This window comes from Thamnophis sirtalis, unplaced genomic scaffold (genome assembly GCF_051295495.1).
Source record: "Thamnophis sirtalis isolate CommonGarterSnake01/CBP01778 unplaced genomic scaffold, rThaSir2_p1.2 scaffold_4, whole genome shotgun sequence".
In the NCBI taxonomy this organism is placed as follows: domain Eukaryota; kingdom Metazoa; phylum Chordata; class Lepidosauria; order Squamata; family Natricidae; genus Thamnophis; species Thamnophis sirtalis.
Window position 1 is genome coordinate 29,394,922 of NW_028261384.1, and position 18,790 is coordinate 29,413,711.

General features: G+C 36.5%; 1 long non-coding RNA gene across 1 annotated transcript in view; it reads right to left on the bottom strand.

Annotated features, from left to right (window-relative positions):
• Positions 1–673: 673 nt before the first annotated feature.
• Positions 674–18,790, bottom strand: part of LOC148045791 (uncharacterized) — a 31,433-nt gene continuing 13,316 nt past the window's right edge. Inside the window, exon 3 of the long non-coding RNA XR_015696330.1 lies at positions 674–1,152. This is a non-coding gene — a long non-coding RNA (uncharacterized LOC148045791). The remainder of the gene's footprint in view (positions 1,153–18,790) is intronic.

Genomic DNA, 18,790 nt, shown 5'->3' on the forward strand with positions numbered 1-18,790 from the left:
GTCTAAAAAATGTCTAAAATGTCTAAAGTTGTATGTTACCAGACATTCAATGATTTTAAGAAGCTCACAACAATCAAACAAATTATAATCAAATTAATAAAGGATGGAAAATGTGATAGTCAGTTGGACTAAAGAGAGGGATCTCACTCTCTCTTTTGAAAGGCCTTCATCGCCCTTTTGAACAGCAGCAGAGTTGGGTCCATCTGGATCTTTAACAGAACTGGGCATTTTACACCCCCCAGGACTACACCTGGCTCTTTTGCTATCTCTGTCCAGCCTATGTGAGATCAGTTGGAAATTAGAATGTATGTAAGCATATGCCATGCACACAATACAATTGAATTGCTTTTATTTTGAAGGCATTTGCTTTTCTTTTTAGTTTATGCATGTGTACCTATGCATCTTCACGACCTTATTGGTTTGGCCTTCTGCAAGAATCCCAGTTTCTCCCGAGACCCCTTGGAAAAATTAATTCCCCACTACTGATCTTGAGGGAACCCTCTGCAATTCTGAGAAATGGCTTTGAGAAAGAACCTGGAAAAATTCCAATGGCCACACCCCAATGGTCATTGAGCATTTACTTTCAGTTTCTGGCAAAAATGTTTCACAAAAAATTATAGTTCACTTAATGAATGTAATGCTCATATAATGATGTTATTATTTGCTTAATGATCACTACAAAAAAGGTTGTAAATTTGGGTGTAGTCACATGAAATTCGGTTTACCTGAATTATCGTAAAAATGTCAGAATTAAGACAGAAATGGGGAGCCTATGATTCCAGATGTTGTTTGGATACAATTTACATATCAGGTGGAGATCCTGGGCATTCAACAACATACAGAGGGCTTCAAAAGATGCTTTTTCAAAATACAGCTGCAGTTCATTTCTCTTTGAAGATATTTTGCTTCTCATCCAAGAAGCTTCTTTAGTTCTGACTGAATGGTGGGAAATGGACGGATTTCTATTTCTTGTAGTCATCTGGTCATTAGCACTCTCTCTAAGAGCTGTTCAGGCCACTTGAATGTTTATCTATGCCTTCTGGGTCACCTGAGTAGTGTAAATGGGATGTGGAATCTTTTTTATTTTCTATCTTTGCTGATAAGCAAATCTTCAGCCCAAAGGTGTGGGGTTCTGATCACTTCAATTTTGTGCTGCAGTGGGTGGAAAAAATCAGAATATTAATAATGATTTCTATGTGTGAGTTTTAAGGCTTCTGTCTTCCGTAATGTGTACTGTACAATTCAGGAAGGACAGACAATTTTCCTTAACATTTTTCAAGTGAAATTAATGTATCAGTCTGCAGATTTGATGTTTTATTGAAGACTTCCTTTCCTGTGTTTTAATCTTGACCCAGGTATTGTCCACAAGCCTATACCAATGAGTGGGTGGAATTTTTGTGAAGGAGTTTAGGGCTTTGGTTTCTACCTCTTCCATGTAGAGATTGACCTCAATAGGGACACAGGTGAATCCATGGCAAAACTTTGTTTTTGACTGTAGAAACCATCATTGTATTTAAAAAGAGTGGTTTAACACAACAAGCACATCAGCTCTGTGGAAAGATACATTAAGTTCACTTGAGAACATGTTAAGGAAAATAGTCCTGCCTTTCTGAAATGTGCCATATGCATTAAGGAAGGAAGAAGCTTTAACATTAATGTTTACAGAAAACCCACCTGCATAGCTCAGTATTTACATTTTGATTGTCACTGCTCAATGTAAGAATCAAAGCACATCAAGGAATCCTCAGAAACCTGTGACTATCCCAACTGGGCCTTCATTGAATACTTTAAAAAAAACCCACCCAGCAGGAGTTCCTCCATAACAGTCAAAGACAAGAAAAACAAATGAAGCAACATTGTCATTCCATCCATAGCAGGAATATCTGAAAAGCTCAGGAGGATTTTCAACCAACAAAACATACAAACACACTTTAAACCCAACAATACACTAAGGTAGGAACTTGTCTACCTCTAGGATAAAACACCCACACATAAACTGAGAAATGTGATATATGCAATACAATGCAATGTTACATGTGAACTATAAATTGACGGTGTCAGCTTCATTGGCAATAAAGTTGGCTTTTATATTTTTTTAATTAGCAAAGTAAAAATGTTTGTGAAATCCTAGTTTTAAGAGTCCTTCTCCTTTATGCAATTTAGGGACTAATTTTAAAAAAAATGCTCAAGTTATTATCTGAGGGATTCTTATAAACAGAAACATGTGCACAGTGCACATGCTAGTAGCCTTCTTCTTTTGAACTTCCCTAAACCACCTACCCCATCAAAATATACTTATTAGGCTTATATATGACAAGCGATACCAAGGATATTATATTCAGATTGTCTGAACTTTTCAATGGAAGAATGGGGGGAATTTGCTTCTACAATAACTTCCTATCTTAAAAACAAAACTGACAGAGATTTCTTCTTAAATTTGGAGTCAGTTTTAGATTATAATTTAAAGCAAAAACTAATGCAGCATTCAAAATGTGATCTTATTTGTGTATTGAATCCATATTTCAATTTCATGGTTATTTACATCAGAATATATATTTTGGTAATATTGATTGAATTTACTCTCATTACTAAGTGGAAAATTTCATTTGAGTTAACTATGTTTTTATTTTCATTTTTAATTTGTCTAATTATTCATAACAAATTAATTATATTTTAGAAAATTAGTGTCTCCATTTTAAATAAGATTATTTATTTTAATTACATTCCTCTATTCTTTTTCATATATATCTTATATTTGTTTATAACTTTCTTTAAATGTTCAATGAAGAGAAAATGAATAAATGAAAGAAACAAATAGACATGTCTGGAGTCTATGAAACAAAGAAAAAGAGGAAGGATCTAATAAATCTTTGGTTTAAAATTATGCGTGGGTCTAAAACCCCTTTTTAAGCCTTGTGCTTAAAACTGAATTATGAATGAATGTAGATTGTAAATTTGAAATTAGGAAAGTATTTAATATATTAATATCAAATTAGTGATAATTCAGATTAGATGAGTATGAGAGGACTTGCACAAGTATTTCTACCTGATCAATTGCATCCTTCTTTTAAGTAACCCATGTTTGCAGCAGGGACCAAACTTTTGGTAAGCAAGTGATTATAAGGAAAAAATAGAATGCATTCTTCTTGCTAAATCATTCAAAACAAGGTGCTCTCATCTCAGTCTACCTGGATTACAATTTTGTATCATACCTGTGGTTCAATTAAATCAGTGAAACATATTTCTGAATAGGCAGAAAATAGGATGAGAATTCACCTGGAAATCTCATCCTTTGGCATAAAGGAAGAGATTTATTTCTCTTCCTTGATAGCCAGATCTAACAGACAACATGGCATCATTATTTGTGATCTTTTTCTTAGATCATATAGTGATGGTACAGGATTTTATGAACATATTACATGCCTTTTTAAACAATGCATTTTTTTTTTACTGAGAAGAATGAATATCATGGAAACAATGCAGCATTTATATTTTTTTTCTGTTTCCTTTCAGTTTAATCCACAACTGCCGATGAAATATATTGAAGGTAGTCTTAATTCAGTTTATCACTAAGAGGTCATTGAAAGTAGATATAGTATAAAGCCAAGCAATACTAGTAGAAAAAAGTTGAAACTCAAAAGAAAACATATGGGCTGCAAATAAATAATGGTTCCAACATCATTTATCTTTGTGATACATCAGAGTAAGAACTATAAATGCATTCTTAAGTTTTAAGGGTAGAAGAAATTTAGAGGAACAAGCTAGCTATCATTCCTTGGCTGCAAAATTATATGGTACCAAATTATTAGATTTGTCTCTATTCCTGGTCATCTTGTGACCATCCAAATATTTGCTCTCTATAAATGGAAACCCAATTAAAATTTGAGTTTCCACTCTTTCTTTCCCTTTCTGTCCTTCTTCTATCTTCCTTTCCTTTTCCTTTTCCTTTCCTTCTTTTCCATTTCCTTTCCTTTCCTTTTTCCTTTCCTTCTTTTCCATTTCCTTTCCTTTCTCTTTTCCTTTCCTTTCTTTTCCTTTCCTTTTTTCCCATTTCCTTTCCTTTCTTCTTTCCCATTTCCTTTCCTTTCTCTTTTCCTTTCCTTATTTCCTTTTCCCTTTTTTCTTTTCCCTTCCCTTTCCATCCCTTCTTCATCCTTTCCTTTCTTCTTTCCCATTTCCTTTCCTTCTTTCCCATTTCCATTTCCTTTCCTTTCTCTTTTCCTTTCCTTTCTTTTCCTTTCCTTTTTTCCCATTTCCTTTCCTTTCTTTTCTCCTTTCCTTTCTCTTTTCCTTTCCTTTCTTCTTTCCCATTTCCTTTCTTCTTTCCCATTTCCTTTCCTTTCTCTTTTCCTTTCCTTATTTCCTTTTCCCTTTTTTCTTTTCCCTTCCCTTTCCATCCCTTCTTCATCCTTTCCTTTCTTCTTTCCCATTTCCTTTCCTTCTTTCCCATTTCCTTTCCTTCTTTTCCATTTCCTTTTGCCTCTTTTCTAGATGTCTGCATGCTTTCTTCCAGGGGAAGGTTATGAAATTGATTGCTAAATTCCATTGGGGCTGCACTGGAGTGGGCTAAGTTAGACAGTAAGGGCATTACTTTTGGTTATTGTTTTCCTTTATGAGTGACATGTTTCCATCACTCTTTCTCTAAAAGTTCGTATACAGGGTTGCTTTTTAGAAGTGGTTTCTTCTTTCTTATGTTCAGTTTGGGTAAAGTCTTCTTGCTTAGTTTGGATGAAAACATTTACATCATAATTTAGTTCTACAAAGGGATCAGGTTGTATTATTATTTTATTTCAAGTTCTAAGCAGGGACAGAATAAAAAGGGTAAGATAGAATCCATTTCAGAGTCAATCATTATAAGAATGGATAACTTTTGGGGAATTGGGATCTGAGAGTTGGGGTCTGAGTTTGCTTTTTCATTTCTTTTTTATGTATATGTGAGCCTGCTGTTTTAAACAGTTAAGTTTGAGTCTACAAGGCAGGCACTGTCTTGTTTTTACTAGCAAGATGCATAGAAGCCAACCTGAGAGTCTTGAAGACTAAAGAGTGGGAAAAAATGCTTCTAATTTAGAAACAGGCATTCTTACCTAGTTCAGTCATAGAATATTCCCCATCTTCATCTAGGCCAGTGGTTCCCAAACTTGGCAACTTTAAGACTTGTGGACTTCAACTCCCAGAATTCTCCAGCCAGCAGAGCTCTGCTGGCTGGAGAATTCTGGGAGTTGAAGTCCATAAGTCTTAAAGTTGCCAAGTTTGGGAACCACTGATCTAGGCATACCTCTATCATTGTAGTGTTTGTGTGTTTTGAAATGACAAAATATAATAGATGTTTATGCTGCAGCCATAGAGATTGTTCTAAATATTTTATTTTTAATGAGAATTGGCAGATACTATAAAATTCAAAAACGTATTAGAAATCAATATGTACAATAGCATTTAAATATATTCAAATACACATTGTCCTATAACATTATAAAATTAGATTAAAAACTTGATATTAACTTTTCTACATAGGAAATGCTGTTGTGCCAAACATGGGAAAACAAAGACATGGGAAAATCTCATTTGCATCTTCATCTTTTGAAGAAGAGATCTGTAGCCCCTCTAACATTTTATCTGAGGTCCCACAAGATGGGAACCAAGTAGCCTTTATCCAGACTTAAATATTGAATTACTGAATAGTAATATATTTCTCTTTCACTTGGGGTGGAGCTTGAAAAAACATATATTAAACAAAGGAAGTAAACAGAAAAGAAAAAAAATATCTCATAAGTAAAAACATGTTTGATTTTGCTGGCAACCTAATCTCTTTGTATAAAGATACAGGGAACATTAACACTGGTAGTTTTCAGCTATTTCCCTACTCCAAGTTTGGATTAGCATAAGAAACTGCAGAATGTACCATCATGTTCCAGTGCTTTAGAATTCTGTGCTTAAAAGAGGCAGCATGTACATGCTTCAAAGAGCCTTCAATGTTTGATTTTCCTTTCTAAATGCGTTGCCATTTTAATGGCAAAGATGGATGCCAGGTGCTTACCAGCTTACCAGGTGGCCTACTAAAGGCTAATGTTCAATTGTAAAGAACAACAGGAAAGGAAAAAGAGAGAGAAGATAGAGGAAAGGAATGTTCCATCTTGCAGAATAGGGTCTTCCAGAAAGTCAGCAATAATTGCAACATTTGAAAATCAGGAAGAGACACTCACTGAACTTTAAAACATCTTTAAAAGTGTCAGCTGCACTGAGATCATTTGGAGGGAAGATTGCATTTCATGTGAAAATATGTGTAAATCATAACCACTACCACCAAACAATATATTGTATATGAATCTTTTCCGCTCTTGAAGAGGGATTGAAGGGATCCAAAGGGAAATAGGAGTTACAAATTAGAACTTAAGGATTGTTGAATATTTTTAACAGTAAGACGTTTGACAGTGGGACCAATTAACCAGAGAAGTAATGGGTTCCCATTCATAGGATAGCTTCAAATATAAAAAATATGAAGCATATTTTATTTTCTTCCATTCAATCATATCCGATTCTTAGGGACTGCGATAACTATAGTTTTCTTGGCAAGGTTTTTTCAGAAGTAGTTTACTATTACCTCCTCCTTAGGGCTAAGAGAAAGTGACTAGCCCAAGATCACCCAGCTGGTTTTGTCCCTAAGCAATTAGAACTCACAATCTTCTTAGTTTCTAGTGTAATGTCTTAACTACTACAGTAAACTTGCTTTCAACAGATATATAACACTAATTGTTAATAAAATATTAGAGAAAAGTGGAATGACTACACTTCTGTGTATCTCTACAAGTATGGCAACATTGAGAAGTCACAATTTAGTTAGCCCAAAACCCAGCACACACTTTATAAAGCATGTTATTAAGGCTGAAGGGATGCAGTGGCTTAGTGGCTAAGACTCTGAGCTTGTCGATCAGAAAGGTTGGCTGTTCAGCAGTTCGAATCCCGAGTGCCACAGAACGTTACTTGTCCCAGCTTCTGCCAAACTAGCAGTTCAAAAGCATGTAAAAATGCAAGTAGAAAAATAATAACACCTTGGTGGGAAGGTCACAGTGTTCTGTGTGCCTTTAGCATTTAGTCATACTGGCCACAGCACCACGGAGAAGTCTTTGGACAGCTCTGGCTCTTTGGTTTTGAAACAGAGATGAGCAGCACCCTCTAAAGTTGGGAATGACTAGCACATATGTGCGAGGGGAACCTTTACCTTTAAGGCTGAAGCCTCTCAACAGCTAAACCTACTTTCAATTCAGAAGCATAGAGTACTAGCTAAATTCTGTATTGAGAATTAGATAAGGCTAGTGTACTGTGTTGAAGGCAAAATATTGGATGCAGGGCATACAGTACTCCTGTGAGTTTAACCTAGAGGCGAATAAAACGCCAAAGAAGAGTGGGAGACACAGTGTTTGTGTGTGTGTGTGTGTGTGTGTGTGTGTGTGTGTGTGTGTGTGTGTGTGTGTGATCTTCAAACACAGAGAGGGTTTTTGGTTTTTGCTTCAGAGTAACCTAAAAAGGGTTAAGGGAATCTTTTGTTCATCCATTGCAGGCTTAGACAACAAAGCTCTTCTGAGAATACAGGAAAATAATATGAAAGCCAGAAGGCCAAAATTAGCCAAGTTTGGTTCATCACCTAAAGACCAGCCAGCCAAAGAGCAAGTGTTATGGCACCTGTAATGCAAAACATCCGAAAGGCACCTAGTTGACAGTCCTGAGCTACTATTGCCTAATCTTCCTAGATGATGTTGGAAGAGCTATAGTCACAAATCATCTGAAGGATATCAGATTGAGGAAAGCTGCTTTGACATGGCTAAATTATGAAAAATGAATTATCCAGGCAAGAAATTACTCATATTTGCAGCTTTGTATGACATCTATTGTTGCATATCAATTCTTGGCAGCTTTAAGTTATAATCCCTGAACATTTCCCAGAATTTATTCAGGTCCATGTCATTGTTTAATGAAAACATTAATGATTCAAAGTGTTTTCTGATGATAGTCCAGTTCTTACACTTCTAACATGTTTGTCTTTAGAGAACATTTTCAACAGGACTGTTTCTTTCATGAGATGGTATATTAAAAAGCACATTAGCGATCAGCCAAAATTCTGATGCTAGAGCAGAATGTTTCCATGAATGCACAAAAGGAATTGTTTATTTAGTTAGCTTCATCAACTCTCTATTATTAAGATATTATTAGAGGCAACCAGACATCCATAAATAGATACAACTACTAAAAAACATGGGACATTTTATCTGAAATATGAAAAAATAAAGATGGTGTTTAAATGAAACTGATCTGCGAAATAACACATGAAAATTATGAACTCTTTTCCCTCTCTTTTTCTCCCTCTCTTTGTTTTGTATGCTGGGAAAATATAATCCACTTATAATTAAGAAGATGAGGAGAAACTAATGCTTAAAATATAATTATCATTTGAAAACTTTTCCTTCTGCATTAAAACAAAACATCTTAACATTGCCTTTCTATTAAATGTAAAAATTATGTAACAGTGTTATTTGAACCAGCTGTACAACGTTGTTTTATAGAATCAGGAAATTAATAGTCTTCAAAAGTAGAGTACCATAATAAGTTACATTAACATGCCTGCAGAATGAAAAAAGATAAATTTGGCAGTAAAATGCATATGATGCAAGAAAAATTAAACTTTCATGTTTGACTGAGAGTAATACTGGAGATTTCTCTCTCCTGGTTTATACACACACACACACACACACACACACACACACACACACACACACAGGTAAAGGTTCCCCTCACACATATATGCTAGTTGTTCCCGACTCTAGGGGGCAGTGCTCATCTCCATTTCAAAGCCGAAAAGCCAGCACTGTCCGGAGACGCGTGACTAAAAGCCAAAGGTGCATCGAACGCTGTTACCTTCCCACCAAAGGTGGCTCCTATTTTTTTACTTGCATTTTTACATGCTTTTGAACTGCTAGGTTGACAGAAGCTGGGACAAGTAACGGGAGCTCACTCAATTAAGCGGCGTAGGGATTTGAACCACTGAACTGCCAACCTTTCTGATCAACAAACTCTGTCTTAGCCACTGAGCTGCTGCCACCACACACACACACACACAAACACACACACACACACACAGGCATCATCACCGCAATTCTACAAGAGGAAGAAGGGGATTGGAGACTCTGCTCCTAATTTTTTTTTTCCTGAATCTGTAATAATCCTAACTTTTTCCAAAAAATAATAATAGCCTCCTTTCCAATATTCTCTTTTATCTCTATGTAAATTTCTATGTAATACACATGCCAAGCAGATCAATCTCAGCTAAACGAAAAAAGTTAAATCACTTCCCTTTTCCAGTTAAATATTCTGCTTAAAGAATCAAACAAAGATTACATTTTAAAAATCAGTTTTTTAAAAAGATTGAATGAAAGCAAAGTAATTCACTTTTTGTTTTTAAATCAGAAATCTCGATGCTAAGAATGACTTGCCAAAACATGTTGAAGAGCTAGGTAAGAATAGAATAGAAACATTGGGCTGAGCTTTAGTTAGTGGCCATGTTTTTCAAACTTAGCAATTTTTAAGATGCATGCACTTCAGCTCCCAGAATTCCCTAGCCAGCATGCTACCTGGAAAATTTTGGGAGTTGATGTCCAAGATTCTTAAAATAGCTAATGTTGAAAAATGCTGATTTAGAGCAATGCTAGAGATATGTAAATGTATGTTACCAGATTATCAAGGATTTAGAAGACATTATTATAAACAACATGTTGAAGCACCTTCATTATCTGAAAGATCCTCAGGTTTTTTTTAAAAAAAACTATGAAAAAGAGAATGAGCAACGTATGTTGATAATTATGTTGGCTGCATCTTAGGAAATATTATAATTGCTGGAATTGTACCTTCCTCCTCAAGCCAGTCTTGCTATAGAAACTGATGCAGAATGTAGGAACAATAACAAATAGGAAACATTGCTGATCTAGAAAATTCCATCTGGAGCGCAATACAGATTGATTTAAAGATTAGTCAACAAACCCTAAAATTAGTGTATAAAATTTTCTTCTCAGATATGAATCTTCCTCAATATCAGATCCCCAATAAAAAGCTTAGGAGCTGAGGCAGGGGTGAGATCAACTTATCTTTGCTACCAGTTTGCAAATGTGTGCGCGCATTCGCGGAATGTCAAAAATAGCAATAGCAATAGCAGTTAGACTTATATACCGCTTCATAAGGCTTTCAGCCCTCTCTAAGCAGTATACAGAGTCAGCATATTGCCCCCAACAGTCTGGGTGCTCATTTTACCCACCTCGGAAGGATGGAAGGCTGAGTCAACCCTGAGCCGGTGAGATTTGAAGTTCGAACTGCATATAACAGTCAGCTGAAGTAGCCTGCAGTACTGCACTCTACCCACTGCGCCACCTCAGGTCCCACAAATGAGATGTGATGACATCTGGGCGGGTGGGCGGAGCCTCCCACCACCACCACTACAGGTTCACCTGAACCGGATAGAACCAGCTGAATTGCACCACTGAGTTGAAGGTTCTGAGCAATCTTACCTTTGCATATCCTCTATAGCAGTGTTTTTCAACCTTGGCAACTTGAAGATGTCTGGACTTCAACTCCCAGAATTCCCCAGCCAGCGAATGCTGGCTGGGGAATTCTGGGAGTTGAAGTCCAGACATCTTCAAGTTGCCAAGGTTGAAAAACACTGCTCTATAGTTCCTCCTTCAACTCCTATTACTTCTACAGCTTCTCGCACTATGTCTTTCTGATGTTGCTATCATCAGTGTTAGTGTGTGTATGTGTATGTGCGCGCAAAATAGAAATGGAAAAGAGAGAAAAAGAGATATTGTTAAAAAAAAGAAAAGCAGCTTCCAAAGTTCTTAACAGAAGTTACAGGTACAATTATACATTTTATACGTTACCCTTTGTCTCTTAACATTACAACATATTTTCTTTCTTTTGATAGTCTACCTTTTCTGATATCAAATTAATAAATCTCAAGTTCATTTTTTTCAGCAAAAAGTCCATTAGGCATTTCCAGTTACTAATAAATGTAGTTATTGTCCTTTCTCTACTCAAAAAGTCATTTTTTTCCAGCTCTGCTAATATTGTTGTCTTCAGCAATTCCTCTTTTGTGGATATTTCAGAGCCTAAACAATTAGTTTCTATTGTAAAGTATCCTCTCCTTTTCATAATGCTGCCTTCATTGTTGACTTGCAGGAAGATCCTTGTTAAGCTGGATTTTGGCCTCTGGAATGTTCTCCTTCCTTTTCAGGAGGCACCTATGCTGGTATGTTTAAATATCATCAGAGCTTTGCAGCACTTTTAGTTTCAAAGGCCAAAAAATTATTTGTGGTGTACAAGAACAATAAAACCTCTTCTTCAGACAGCAGGTAAGGAAAACAACAGTGAGATCTCTGCAAAAGGCAAAGCTTAATATGAGAAAATTTAAACAACAAACAAATAAAGAAATAGCTAAACATCATCTTTTGTCAGTCCAAGAGGTTGCTACCATTCCATTCTTCAAGCAGACTGAGCTCTGTACACAACTTGAATTATTTGACATTACATTCAATCCCAGCTCCTTTCCACTGCAGTTGCAAAGTTTTGTCCCAGCTGGAAGTTTTTATTTGTAAACAGGATTGTTGCTGCTGTAGCAGTCCACAGTATTATGTTTAACTGCTCTGTCAGCACAGCCACACAGGAGGGCATAGCTAGTTTCCAGTTCCTGCATTTCTAATGAACTGACAGGTTGTCAGAACATAGCAAGAGAACAAAATGCAGAAACAATACACTAGGAGACTTGCCACCACAATGAGCATATGAGAAACTCACAGGTTTGGTTTTTTTGCCCCCTTTTACAGGGAGATTTTTATTTTAGGGCAAAATTGAGGAGATACAGTTGAAACATTTAGTGCTTCCAAGAGTTGGGTAAAGTATGTACTGTGGAGGAAATGATTACAAGTAGTCCTCAATTTACAACCAAAATTGGAATCAGGATTTCCATTGCTAAGCTAGGCAATTATTACATGAATCAGACCCAATTTTACATCCATTTTGTCATGGTTGGTAAGCAAATTAATGCAGGTGTTAATTGAATCATGCGGTCATTAAACAAATCTGACTTTGCTTGTGAAAAGCCAGCTGGAAAAATCACAAATGATGATCACATGTTCCTGGGACACTGCAACCATAGTAAACACATGCCAGCTGCCAAGCATCCAAATTGTGATTGTAGGGTGGCTACAATGGTCATAAGTACAATACTAATCATAAGTCAATTTTTGCAATGTCATTGTAATTTTGAATGTTGCTAAACAAATAGCGGTAAGTTCTACTACCTATAGTAGTTCTCATAAGCATTACAGACTCTTACCAGACTAGGGCCTGGAGCATCGTAGAATTGAAATCATCAGAATGATCTTCTTAAATTCTGCTCTATTTCAAAGGGCCTTAAAAAACTTGAAAAATAAAAAGCTTGGCTCAATCATGTAAAAATTGGTTATCTGCCTTGGCTCCTCCATCTACTGGTGGCTGCTTATAAGCTTTTGCTTTGCCTGGACTGACCACCACAATTTAAGGTAAATGCTACTGAAATAAAAGTGGGATGGTCCCTATACCTATATTCTTATTGTTCTTCAACCAAGGAATGTCCCACAGGCTATGTACACTGAAGCCCCCATGGTCTGACTGGAGAATCTAAACAGGTATGATTGATAGCCATTATGTGACAATTGATAGTTAGTGGCAGCAAGCAGAAAGAGATTTGCTTTACAGCATCTCCAGTGAAGGGGTTAAACAAAATACAGATGATAGAGCAAATAAACTGAGTAATCTGCAGATCAGATGGAACTTGATCAATTGAAAAGCAGTTAACATCATATTCAGAACCTATCACTACCATTCAAGGAAGAGAAACTGAAGCCATATTTGTATAAATATTATTTGATTGATGACCCAGGGCAGCCTTTGTAGTTAAAATGCAAATTAAACGATCAATTAAATTCAAGTATTAAAAACTGATTTACAGACAATTCTTTTGATCTGAATTTTCCACAATTGGGAGTTATGGAATTACAACTCCCACAATTCCTAGAATACAAGTAGAATACAAGTACATTCCAGACGTTTCAGTTCCAATATATAAAGAGGGGGCATCAGGTTAACAAAATCTGATCTAGAATGTAGCAATGTGGTTACAGGACTAATTTTTACAGCTTATCTTAATTACTGACACATCATTTTCTAACAACATCATAACTATGAAATCTTTTTATATTTTAGTAGCAAACTTTAAAAATATTAATAATTAATGGCTAATGGTATAATTTATATCTTGAAGTGCTCTTAAAAGAATATCAAAAACAAAGCATAATAAAAGCAAATTGTAGCAAAGGAAAACTGTACATTGCATAATTTATCTAAAGTAAAGTCAATGCAAATATTTGATGCTACATGAATTAAAATTTCTGTCTATGTGTACATATGTGTGTATGTGTACATACATGTGTGTATATACATACACATATATACACATATACATACATACATACATACATACATACATACATACATACATACATACATACATAAAACTCTTAGACCTTTTCCTGAAAAATATGAATAAGAAATAATAGTTGGGTTTTGTCTAGTATCAGTAATTACTTACAATTTGGTAGGAAAGTGATGATTTCATTACTTTGGGTGAGATCATCCAGAAGTCTTCATGATTCAAGATATATTCATCAAAGGGTTGATAAGACAATCTGATTTATAATCAGCCAACTGACCTTAGAGTTGTTCTAGCCTCATCAAGCTTTATAAAACCTCAAAATTAAATTTTATTTTTCAACTTGGAGAGACAGTTTGGTCTAGTCTACGGATTAAGGCACAAGGCTATAAACTGGGAGACCATGAATTCTAATCCTGCTTTAGCTGTGAAAGCCAACTGGGTGACTTTGAGCTAGTCACGCTCTCTCAGCCCAACTCACCTCACAGGGTTATTATGGTGAAATTAGGAGAAGGAAAATGTGTTGAATATGTTTGCTGCTTTGGGTTATTTGTAAAATAATAGAGACAGGAATAAATAAAAATAAATAAACTTGTTGTAAGGACTGTACAGGAGTCAATATATTTTGACAGGTATACAATATGATTTATAGGCACTGTATCCATTTTTCCTATTTTTTACCCTTTTTGTGACTGAAAGTTTCTTTCATCGTATATAATAAATAAGATTCTAAGTCTGAACAACATATACCAGTTTTTCTCAATGTTGGTAACTTTAAATTGGATGGAGGTGGCTAGAGAATTCTGGTAACTGAAGTGCATCTTTGGTGCTAATGAAATTCTAATCAGTTTATGAGATCTTTTATAAATAGTTTTGATATGAATCAATCTGGTATTCCATTGGCTTATCTTTGGCACAATTTATGGTAATAATTTTAAAATAATCTCATTCCTGCCAATTCATTTTTTTTTTAGAAAGCTGACTTTTGGAGACCTGAAACAATGAAGATTTCTATTATTATCAGTATCAGAGCCAATTTTCTTTAAAAGAATCCAAAGTGGACCCAAATTAAAATATAAAGAGCAAAAGGGGGGGCTGATAATTAGTAATTAGGATGAAAGTGACCTTTATCACTGCAACTATTACAGTAATTCTAAGAGCACTCCCCCAAATTAATGTTAACCACATAATGAAGTACACATTGAGACTTGTTTTTAATAAAGTTACAGTGCAAGCATGCATTTATTTAGAGTCTTCACCAGCCTTTCTTCCATATTATGCGCTTATAATTATGCCTTAAAAGCAAAGCCAAGTAACCTTTCCTGTTGACTATTTCCTACAACATACACCCGAATAGCTATTTTTGGTGCTTCAGAGAAGTTTGCTTTAACCGAATTGCTTTTCTTTACTTCAGAAAGAAACTTGCTTTACACCTGCAGGAAGCTCCTATGGAGATCATATGGTTATTGGTATTCATGCTGTATTAATAATGTTCTACAGATTAATATAATTTGGTCATAAATCAGTGTTCAATGAAATTAGAAGCCAGGAAATATGAATGTAGTAGAAATCCCAGAAACTCAAGAGAGAAGAACGCAGTTGATAAAACATCACAGTTATTAGATAGTTGTTCATTTGTCAGAGGTTGTATTTCCCTACAATCCAACAGGGCATTCCTAAAGAATTAAGAAGTCCAGATAAATTTTTAAGATTTTATTCTTTTTTATTGTCATTAGTTCAATGCTTTTTTTTTGCAAAATTTGATATTTAAAGTGCATCCTTCTTACTTGAAATTTAGCGATCCTTTGTATATTTTTTTAGACTAAATTACTTAACAGTGTTCAGTGTGACTTTTCTTTGATGCTACCTCAAATGTATTTTAACACAGTAGCTATGTTTGATCTATAGGATCTAAATCTTTTGGAAATAGTACAGATGAGATTATAATCCCCATGAGCCCTTCAAAAGCACCAAGATGATGGCTTTGAACTTTGAAGTTAGAAAAGACTTCTATATATAGCCATGAAAATCTAAATCATAGAAAAATCAATGCAGAATTCTCACTCGATACACAAATGACCAGACTGAAATGATCCTATTTTGGCTTTTTTGGGGGGAAGTCAGTAATGCCAGGAAACATGGAATAAAGAAAAAAGCAGCCAGGAGCAAAATGTTAGACTGTATTTACAGATGGGAACATTGTCAGAAAAAAATGGAAGATAAGGATTGATGGAAGATTACCCTGGAGACAGTCTATTTATGCCATCAGTAATAGGCAATATAAACCTGATAACAGATAATCAAGGGCTGGGATTGGGCAAGAGCCAGAAAAATGCTTCTGAAAATGTATAGGCCAGACTCTTTCTGTGTAGTCTTAACAATCTCACACACTGATTTGATATGATTCTTTTGTTCTACAAAATCTGTAGAATTGGGTTGGACTGAAGCAGTTCATGTGTTGAAATAGGACTGGGGAGGGCCAAGCTCAGTTTCACTCTCAGGAAAGAAGACCTTTGGTCAATCAGTCTCAGCCCATCTTTTAGGTTTAATTAGCAGGAAGGAATGTGGGAAGAGTCTTGAACTCCTGCAGCAGTGGAGAGCTAACATACAAATCTTCCCTCCAAGTAGGGTGTCAAAACCCATTGTTTATTTCCAGATTTAAATGAACAAAAAAATAGTAAGAAATTGGTTCCCCAAGTCATGTGTGGTGCTTAAAGCTGGATTAAATGGTGCATTATTTCATAGAAAACTTTAACATGAAGTCATAACAAGATAGCTAAGTTGATCACTGATGTTTTGCCTTTCAAAATGTTGTATTCGACATTATACCCACAGGTGTAACTATTTAAAAGGCTGGAGAGGTGGTGCTGATCTGGAGGCCAGGGATGAAATACCGGCACTCCATCCTTTTCTGCTCCAGCTGAATATACTAAACCGATCCATGTTTTCAAAGTTCACCTCTGAATGGCAACGGGGGGGGGGCGGGGGGGAGAGAAAAAGATGGAAGTTGCAAAGCTGCAAGCAGAGCGGAGAGAAGCATAAAGAAAAACGCTGGCCTTGCCCATTTTTGGCTCTGGCCTCGCCCCTCCTGCCACGTGTCCTCAGGCTGATCAGATCCTAAACTCCTCCCTCCCCCGTTTTCCTTGGCAGAAGAAAAGTGGTGTGAAACAGAAGCGCTTTGGATAGTTTAGTTGAAAGTGGCATGTTTCAAAAAAATAAAGTGAGCAACCAAAACTGAACATTATTCCACCTTTTAAAGGTAAGCACATTCTGGGATAATGCCAGGGGTTCACAGTTCAGTTCCCAATGACCGATGTATCTAACGTAGGGAATGCATTTCCTATCCTGTTTGCAGCAATTTTTGTTTGCTGCTCGAAACAAAGGATTGACCACCACGTGGCTCGGAAGCACCGAGCAAAAGTTTCACTTCCTTCTCTTGCTTCTTTTATGACCCCTCGGGCTTTCTCAGCCAGGCCTGATCAGAAGCAGATCTAAAACGAAAGACCAAGGACCTTTCGCCAACACGTGTAGGATCGGCTGATCTAGGAAGGAAACCAATTACCTGTAGTCAGCAAAGCTGGTTCTGAATGAGGCGCGGGAGGGCCCCAGCCGGATAAACATCTGCAAGTGAACAACTAGGGTTAGTTAGAGAGCGGCAAGGATTCCGGCAGCAAAAGCAAGAGCCATCGATTGCTGCAAGAACAAAGGGGAACTAAGAGCTGCACCCGTCTTTTATCCTAAATCGTACCTTTCCAATCTTAGAAGGCAAAAGATCAGTTTAACAAATTCAAGGCTTAGGAGTGAATTAATCTAGGCGCAACAATACTACCTTTCTTTTCTCATGCAAATTGGGCAGAGACAGCTTTATTCCGCCCGTCCCGTTAGTATTCAGCGCGCCTTGGCTTTGCCCACCTTTCTACTCGCCCCAGCTCAGCCTCCGCCTCCTGCACCCCGTGCTGATGCATTTCCCGGGTCCCCTTTGTCTCTCTTGCCTTTGTTCTTTGCACACACTCGCCTGCCTACGTAGTTCTTTGGCTTGGTTTTTTTCTCCTGCTCTTTGCGCTCAGTTAAAGGAAACCCGAGCTTTTTCGCCCGAGCTTCCAGCGCCCCGTCTTTTTCCATCTTTTGGGAACTCGACGCCTTTGTAGGTTTGTTCGGCTTGAGGTTTCTCTCCGTCCATTCACAACAGAATTGCTACCGATGTTGGCTTTTTGGAAAAGCCGCGATTTCGCTTAGCAGACCTCCGAAATGGCCCTAGCCGCATCATCTCTGCTATCTAGTGCATTATTTCTTTTCCTTTGGAGCCATTTCAGCTACAGCTCCGAGACATTTATTCCTTGGATGCACTGGTTTCCAAACACGTGTGAAAACGAGAACTCCTATGGCAGTTCTGCTTCCATATGGCCGAATTTAAGCACATAAAAGTCTACCTCATGTATTAGATCAAGGGCAATTCACCACCGACTGGTTGGTAGCCAAATGCAATACAGTGCCTTATTTTGGAAGCTGCTAAAGTAGGCATTTTGTAAGCTAGTTCCTACAAGCAATAATGAGCAGGTGGATTTTTAGAAGAGAGAAATAAGTGGAATTCAGCCTTGTTACAACCCCAGGCCCTGTCCTTTATGGCAGTGAACACTGGTTGTTACTTTAGTTTTCAGAAAATTGCAGATAACTTTTGCTTTGTTTTAGCGCCAAATAATCATTTTTCGGATAGGTTACTTCATTCCTGAGTAACCAGTATATAACAACTGAAAATGTGTGACGTAATAAAGTCAGCTCTATCTAAACGTAACACAAATTTGGAAAATGCATATGAGATACAGAATTTATTTTGTTCATGCTACACAATAAAATTGTTTTACACTTTCTTTCATGACTGCAAGCAGCAAAGATACTAAAAGTTGTTTCAAACTCTATAAATAAAAATGTTATATGCACAAGACATTTGAGGAACAAAATAATAGTACCACATGCAGATGTTATTTGGATCAAAGTCAGTCTGTATACTGGATTTCACCCCCATGAGTCAGTCCATTATGTGCAGTTGTTCCAATTAACAATCTGGGTACCATATGCTGGGAAAGATCCATACCTCTATTTCATACATTGGAGTAGCATCATTTCAATGCCGCCAGCTCCAGAGTAGCTTAATTTGACTTTTTTAAAAAAACGTATCCTTTATCAAGAAGGATACTTTCTCATACTATGGAAGGAGAAATAAAACAATTGGGGACCATGACACTAATTAGACTATAGAAAGTATACAGTAGAATGTGCAGAAATTTG